Raw genomic sequence first — 8,826 nt, forward strand, 5'->3', positions numbered from 1 at the left:
TAAAGGAGAAAAGGAGGGGTTTTTTTTTTTTTAAAAAAAAAAAAAAAAAAAAGAAGTAATGTAAATTGTCATCTGGACTAGAAATTAAAGAGGAATACAGGTTGTATCGGTGTGTAAATTGACTTGATTGCCTCAGATTAGTTCAGGTCAAGTTGGGAAAAAAAAAAACCAAAAACTTTTGTGCAATTCTGAATCCAATTTCGGTAAGGTCATGCTTTACATCCCATAATTCGAATGCACTGGATAGAGCGAATGACTCTGCTTTTGTACCCCTGCCATGCTCCCAGCTACACCACACTGGCAAGTAGTGGAGAAGGGCTCAGCCACAGCAGATGTTTTCCTGAGCCAGGTCATGACAGGTTTATCTATGGCTGAGCTCTCATGAACATACATCAAGGTTTTATCTATCTGGTTGGACCTCAGTATTGCAATTATCACAGGAACAAGCTGCACATGGCCAGAAATAAGAAGCAAATACTGGAGATCTGTAGAATAGTCAGAGCCCAGGACCTTTCACCCCTTCTCACCCTTTCTTTGAGCTGGTGGGTTGCTGGGGCAGCAAGCCAGGAGAGGCACAAACATCCCAGCTGGGCTTAGAGCTGCTATTTATCTGCCCTGGCCATGCCTGAATCTGTGCTTGATGCCTGGCTACAAAAGTGAGTACGTCTCAATACCATCCTTAATTTACAGTGCAGACACAGCCATTGTTTCTGGAAGAGGCTTTGTAAAACCTCACAGTTGGCAATATTAATTTAAATCAGCTCTGAGCCTTCTAATAAAGCTCCCTTCCTTCATTTACTCTGATAAATGGTAGTGCATTCATGTATCTACTCCTGTCTTTCTGTAGATAACTAAGAAGTGTTACTGGGGATCCAGCCAGAGGCTTGCTGGGTATTATTAACACCGCATAGACAGAGAAGGTGCAAAAATGCGAGGCGAGGAGAGGATGGGATACTAGTCTACAATTAGATGGAATAGGGAGTGACGACTCATGAAAGTCTGTGAAAATAATATTAAGTATAAGCTGCAGTATCAGCCCAGTAAGCAACTCATTTATAAAGAAAAGTTTAAAATATGGCAGGGGTGGGAACTGAACTTCTTTGGCAGGTCAGTAGAGGGCCACTGAGAGATGGGGAAATCCTAAAATAACAGATAATCTCTGTGATGAAAAACACATAGCAGCACAAGAGAAGCTAACCCCAACACCCCGATGTGCAGCCAGATAGCGCCCATTAAGCCAGCAGACAAAAAGTTTGTTGAAACTGGGCAAGTTCTACAAAATCCGTGTTCTGAAAAGCCTCTCGTGATTGCAGGTATTTCCTTTTACAGATGGAATCAAAAGTGAATGGAAACAATTGCTGACTGCTTCTGTGCCTGGATTAAGGAAATTGGTAGAGCATCATGTGTCTGCAGAAAGGATAAATGAGTGCATCTTTTAGTATTCAATATGCAGAATGAAGCAATCCACATTTAATTTTTATCTAAAGCTGAGATGAGCCTGAAGTATGCTCTAGAAATTACCATTTCAATGGAGACTCACTGAAGATGCTGAAGAGTTTGGGAGCATCAGAAAATCCATCCAACAGCCATGCTCAGGGGTCAAGTGGAAAGTACAGCTTGAAGGACATTCAGAGAATGTGCTGCTTTTATCACAAGGGACAGTTTCACAATACACATCGTAAATTGTTCAAGGACAAATCACAGAGAAACTGCAAGGGATGGGGCACAAGCAAAAAACATGCAAGCCAGCAAATCAAACCCAGCCACCAGTTTAGAAAGTCAATGCTGGTTAACTTCATATTCTTCAGCTTGCATACAACAATGTGCAATGACTGTAGAAAGCCATAATGTCTATGTAATTGCCTCTTTCAGTTCACAAGAAACAAAAGTATTATTTGGAATCCTTTAAAGTGACAAGAATAACATCGAAAATGAAACATGATTCACTGTGCTGCCAATTTACTGGTGGGATCATCAAAGATCTTTTAGAAAGGAGGTGTTACACAAAATCTGTGTTTCTAAAAACACATGCCCAAGTAATCTTTGTTCTGCTGAACATTATAATATAAGCAACACAACAACAGACAGCGTATACTGAGCCTCTGTGATCTCAAACAAGGTATTACACAGCATAAAATGCCCACGATGTAGATGGACTGACAAAATATCTTGTACTTGCTTATATTAAAAGAAAATAATTTGTGAACTCCAGCCAAAAAGAAAAGTTAGATAAAGTCTTGGATAAGACAACTAGTGATAGCTGTGAGAACAGACATGACTGGCTGTATCTCTGGTGTTCTCAGGGTCACAGCCAACCCAGCTATCACATGTAGCTCAAGAGCTATTCCCCAGAAGAGACAATATGTTTGCCTCAGTAGTTATCCTAAGCAGTTCCCCAAGTCTATCTGCAAATGGAGGCTGAGGAACATGGCAAGAACTATTTCAAGATTAAACAAACCAGGTCTTATTTTAAGTGAAAGGACCATCTGTAACAACTATTTGGTTGTGAGTCATGGATCAGATGGGAGAGAGCATTCCTGAGATACTGGCACTTAACACACTATTTGTGGAGCTAGAGATGGGAAGCACCACAAGAACTTCCAAAAGTACTTGAGAAGCTCAGGCACGTGGTCAGACTATACCAGCTGACCCTGTATTGCTTTCAGAGAGGTTCCAGCACTGGCCATATCTGCCTTCCTAACTAGCACAGTATCAGCTAATACAACTGGGTTTAGCTGTCACCTGTGATGAATTAAGTTTAAATCACATCACATTGCAGCTGGGGTCCAGGCTCAGGGTGTGTAGACAGTTACCAAGTCCTTGAGGTTCAGCTGACACATGGCCAGTCCTTATACTCAGCAAGTCAGTCACCTGTCCATGTCTGAAAGGTTGTCTGAATGGACAGGAAAAGCAAAAGGAAATGTCTTTAACATTTAACAGTATGTTGAATTTTCCCAGCAGTTCTGCTGGGAAAAAACAATTTATATAAAGCACAAGGAAAAAGGGGGCGGAAAAAAATCTGAAAATGGCTTTAAGATCCTTTCACTGCAAATTCCGCAAATATATTGCTTCTTGGAACTGATGAGTCACCACCTCACAGAGCAACCCCTGGCTGACCTGGCAGACACGGGGTATAGACAGTGCTGAACCACATGCACCCCGCACCAAGGCTGGGGAAGGAGCTGAGAAACTGATATTGTCAGAACAGGTCCTTACGAGAGTGCCTTGGGGCCCTAACTCTCACTTGTGGTGCTTCCCCATATGACGTGGGTGTAATAATCTCACACCTGATGGAAGATCAGTCTGGAAGACCTATTGCCTTTGCTTCTAGATCTTGTATCTTTGAAGAAGACAACAACACTCAGATTGAGAGAGAAACTCTGCATTTATTTCAGGGTGTTAGACAGCTTTGCTGCTGTCTGTCTGAGCAATGATTAACTCCAGTTACAGATCATTTAACTGCTAGTTTCAAAGCAAGGAGCATCAGTAATGCAGATTGCTTGTCGGGCCCATGACTGTAAGTGACGGTTAAGGACATGAAGGTGGAATCACAGCCAGTCGTCTCTACATGCCATATAGCACAGACCAAGCCCCAGCCCATTTCTAGTGGTGCCACCTAAACCAAACAGAATCCAGCATAGCTAAGGTGTTTCCTGTTGCAGAAAAGAATAGATACTGGTGTACACAGGGGAAAGGAAAAAAACCCAAAACCTAGTGTCTAAGTTTGATGAAAAGCAGCCAAGCCTACACTGAAGTAGGTAATGTGTGTCATCAGATGGGCTATTCCCCAAAGCCAGGGTCATATGAATACCCCAGAACTATTCAAAAGCTATTAGGGAAGAACTGTGTCAAGTAACGAGGGACAAATACACAACTACAAGAAGTGATTAATCAGTGTCAAGATAGTCACTATCTGTGGCAGCTACTCCACATGGACCGTGTCAGGTCAGTTAGGAGCCCTACATTTTACTGAAGTCAATGTTTAATCTAAATGGTTGGAAGGATTTCACACAGATGGTGGAGGCATCCAGACTCGCTTGCCAAGCACTCGTGGACAGGCAGTGAGTGACAGTGGAGCTCCCTTGACCCTTGGAGAGAGGCAAGCTGGCACCAAACAGCCCAGCAGCTCCCTGACCTTCTGCCTCAGGTGAACCATGGTCGCCCCTTGGCTGGCCACAGAGCTGGGGATTCAGTCGCCGTCGCTGCGAGGATGTTCGTGGTGCCTTGGCAGGAAACGCGCTGTGCTTAGAAGTGTAACTGCCATTCCGCAGCCCTGAGAAAGGTGGATTTACCACCTCAGACCAATGCTAGCTTTTGCTACTGAAGCAACAATAGGACTAATTCTCTTTTTCTTTCCTCCTCCATTACATCCTTATTATGATATCTCATAGCCTAATTTACATATGTTTTGTATTACTGTGGCTTTACCTTATCCTACTTATTCCACCTCCTTTCCTCCAGTTTTCTTGATAATGAGTCTGCTGTAGGGCAAGGATTTATTCAGACTATCAAACATGAAAGGTGTGCTGGGCACAGAGGACTGCAGTTTTCAGACTTTTTAAACTGGACACAAGAATGGTTGATTTGGGGATTCCGTACCACCACTGAAGCATGGTTAAGTACTAAACCCCTACCACATTGCTCCAACACTGTGGGAAAGTTTGAGCCAGCTGTAATGAATCATGGTTACCTGGAGAGATTACAGAACCCTGTTTTGAGGGAAAACCAGTCAGATCTTAAACATAGGAGCAAAAAACCTGTGTAACAGACCTGCTTGCTGCAAGTCCTGAGAGCACTGCCAGAGGCAGTGACCAATGATAAGACTCTCTAGCCTCATGTTTATGGTTTCACTACCATGACTTGACACTACATGACAGGAAAATGTTGCAACAACCGTGGCAGAAAGTGCAGACACAGCTCCTGCAAGCGCTGGCGAAGTTCTTGTATACACATTATGTACAGAGAAAATGTAAACCATCTCCTGGGGTTAGTTCATAGCATGCTTTATACATCAGCTTTTAGACATCAAGATTTTTATGCCATTTTACTCTACCAGGAGAAGAACATAGAATATTAATTGTCCACATAGTTGAGAGCCCACTTCCATTACTTACAAAGCAATAAATTCTGAAAGAGTGGTCGAGCCAGATCCAAATACATATTTACACGCATTTGGAACACCATATTTTTGGAATCTGAAGAACCTGTGTGGCTATTGTGTGTTATTGAGAGAGCAAAGATTGTGTGTACAGAAAAAAAACTTAAGTCAGTGTTTAGCTGATAAAGAGGAATTTATTAAAACACCCTTTTTCTCCCAAGCTCAGTTCAGTTCTGTTTGCATGTGCAAGATGAGGTCATCCCCTTTCAGCTTTCAAGTAACCTTTCTCAAACTGAGCTGGACCAGGACCTCCATTTCTTCCACCAGTCTCCCAGGGCAAGGCAGCTTTTTGGGAGTTTTGTCACCATTTCTTTGGCCATGAGATGCATGCATAAACCAGGACAAAACCATTTCAGTTCTAATGGAGGAGGAACCAGGCTGGCAAAAAGTGAGTAACAGTGGGAGCAACATGAAGGGCATTTAACATTTTGGAGATCATGAGAGATTGGGCATTATGGAAAGCTCTCAGGAAGCAGGGCTGAGATACTAGAAGAGAAGTTACCCAGGAAAAAGAGTGACACAAAGAGCACAGGAAGTGCCCTGAAAGCCTGACCACAGTGAAAGGGAGGGAGGAAGGGAGGGAATGGAAGGGAAAGCAGAAGTTTCATGTCCTGTGGAAAGAGTTAGCAATTACATGGGTACTCTACTAACGCTCCCACACCCCAAATGCTGCTGCTTTAAGACACAGCCTGATGTAAGTTAAGCCAATTCCAGTCTTAAAAAGTTTTCCCTCTAATAGCCATGCAGGAGCCTTCTTCCTAACAACCACCTGGCTGAGGAGGCTGCAACAGAGTGGTCATACCAACATAGTTATCAGCTTGAAACTTCATCACTGCAGGTTCTTTCTGGTAGAGGCAACATTTTGGTGAGGCAGCAACTGAGGTGAACCCATGATGATAACAGGCCAGGAAGCAATGAGGGAGTAAAGAAGGGAAAACATGACATAGCTGCACCCTGGAGGGATGAGAAGATGCGGTTCCAGAGGTGGAATGCGGACGTGAGCCAGCCAAAGATAAGTGGGGGCTTAATGTGGCTTCTTAACTGTGGAGGATCTTCAGCACACTAAGTAGACTTGACTTCACACTTAGAGCAAGCTGGAAGAGACATGGAAAGCTCCAGACAGCACGCTGAGGAAAAGGGGGGGGGAAGAAAAAAAGAGGGGATTACTTGGGGTCATAAAGCCATGAGAAGATCTCAGAGGAGATGCTAAGGTAATTCTCACCCATCCTGATCAGAAATCCCCCTCCCACAAGACAGTGCCAACTCCTTGAAACCAAAAGCACATTTATTCTCAAACAGAACAATGAAAGAAACATTTCTTGCTTCCTGCAGACATGAATATTTCCCAACAATTAGCAAGACATTGAAATCTCTGAGTGTTCAACCTGGCCCTTTTCCAAAGTGATGGGTATGACTCTCTCCCACTCCACTCTGCTTAGGAAGGAGTTTGAAATCCAATGGCAGGTATTGCACCCTCACCCCTCCATTTCTCAGGGACCGAGGACCATCTTAGCACCTCAGTTTGGTGCTTTTCACAAATAACTGATGAGCACAGGATGGCTGTTGGCAAAAAAGGAGAGGATTACCCAAGGCAGAAGGGTTGTGCAACACTCCACCCTGCACCACAGAAGTCAGCGGTGGAAACCAGAGGCCAACAGAGGAAAGAGCAAGTGTTCTGAACCTCAGGGATTCATCACCCACCCCACAAGCAACAGGACCAACTGTGACCTGCTCAAAACAACCTGGAACAAGGGCAAAGCCCAGATGGTGTCTGGAGGGGACAGCAAGCAGCACAGCCCTCTCAGCAGTTCTGGGCCTGCAAGGAAGGGCTGGCTGTGTCACCAATCATCCCTCACTCGATCATTTTCAGCCAGTTCCTCTCAGTGGTAGTATTGTGCTAAAAGAGCTGCAAGGGCAAGAGAGGCAAAGTTATAGATTATTCCTTACAGTGCCCCTCACCCTGCCCAAAATGCATCAGATCCTGCCGAACCCAACTTTGCCTGCAGCCACTTGCAGGACTTCCACTGCATAGGGCCCTCATCACCAAACTAGGACAGATGAAAGGCACCCTGGAAGTGCCAGCGTCTGTGCCCAAGCTGCTCTCTGAGAACAAAGCATATACCAACTTGTTCCCCTGGCTTGTCCCAGCAGGAGCTTCCATGGGTAACACCAGCAATAGCTACCAGAGCTCTCAGCTGCTTGACTTCCCAGCTTTGACCAGTAGGTTCCCCTATAGAGAATACTTAGTTTGAAGGGGAGGTATTTTCTACCTCTTTTTCCCATGAGTGACCCATATTGTAATAATATATTGGCGTAGTATTGTCACGGTTGCCAGGGTAACCAAAGCCTGCAATATTGACCTCTTGGCACATATGGAGGGCTAAGTTCAAAGCACTGATTCCCGTGGTGGCATATCTCTAGAAAGGGAAAAGAGAGAACATCTGTTTAGGATTTCAAACTCATACTTGTACAATACTGACACCAGCAACACCTTTGCAGTGGGACCAGTAGCTTCTTCTACACTCAATATAGCAAAAAAATACATAAATAAAATAGAACAGGTGCATGAACAGCACTCTCAAAACTCAAACGGGAACATCTTATGAAAAGGGGCTGCAGAAGATGAGGGCTCATGAACATATAACCTTTGGGTTCATAAAACACAGAGCTCCATGGAAATCAAAAAGCTCTGAATGAAAGAAATCAGCACACTTTTTAACATCCATGACAGAGTCTATACAAGGTCTCTGCATCTCTTTCTTTTCCATGTGTCTCTGTGTGTATTCCCTGCTGGCAGCCCTCATGTGATACCTCACTTTTAATCCACGCATTAAATTCCTGTCCCTGACCTGTGTGCTACAAAACTGCCTACTGCTCACGTAAAGCTAACATGACTGAGTACAACTCAAATGCTGCCTTAAAAGCTTGTGACTGAGCAGCACAGCCACCACACTCAGGTCCCCCAAGCCCCCCAGGCACTTTGCACTCCTCGCCTGGATTGTCCCACTTTGCACTTTCCAAACATTTTATCAGGGAAATGTACTTTTTTTTTACAGCATTGCTTCAGCAGTCAGGAGGTTTGGCATTTAATCTCAACACCAGTCAAGAGTCAGTACATGACCTTGGACAAGGTTATTTTACCATACCAGGCCTTCAAGCTTCTGCATTTGTTGCAGATTATAAACATCCTAGTAGTGCCTGGCAGGCTTAAAGTTAATTAAAGATTGGACAGCACCATCACAAAGATCGTCAGGACCAAAGATAAAGTATCATTAGATTCATTAATGAAATAATCCTCCATCGTGCAGTGAAGGGGAAATCTGTGCTCCAGAAGCAGTGGGCGTAACAGCCAGCCTCAGGCCAGAGATCTGTAAGAGCGGAGTGTTTTAAGGAATGCCAACCAAAATTCCTCCCATTTTACACAAGCTAATTATTAGTAATGGTCTTCAGACAGGGAAAGCACAGGCACGTGTGTGAAATTGTTTATATGGACAGCTGCTTGTCACAAGAACCAGGTTTTCTGAGGTCTAGAACTAGAGACAGAAATGTAACTCTAAAAAGGGATTTGAATGCAAAATGGCAAGAGGTGATGGGGCAAACTGGAATGTGAATAACACTGCAGTGCACTGGGGAAAAGTCTCCCTTTTATGAGTAGGAGCAGAGCTCTC

The sequence above is a fragment of the Athene cunicularia genome (assembly GCF_003259725.1).
Source record: "Athene cunicularia isolate RWA chromosome 17 unlocalized genomic scaffold, athCun1 chr17_part1, whole genome shotgun sequence".
Lineage (NCBI taxonomy): Eukaryota > Metazoa > Chordata > Aves > Strigiformes > Strigidae > Athene > Athene cunicularia.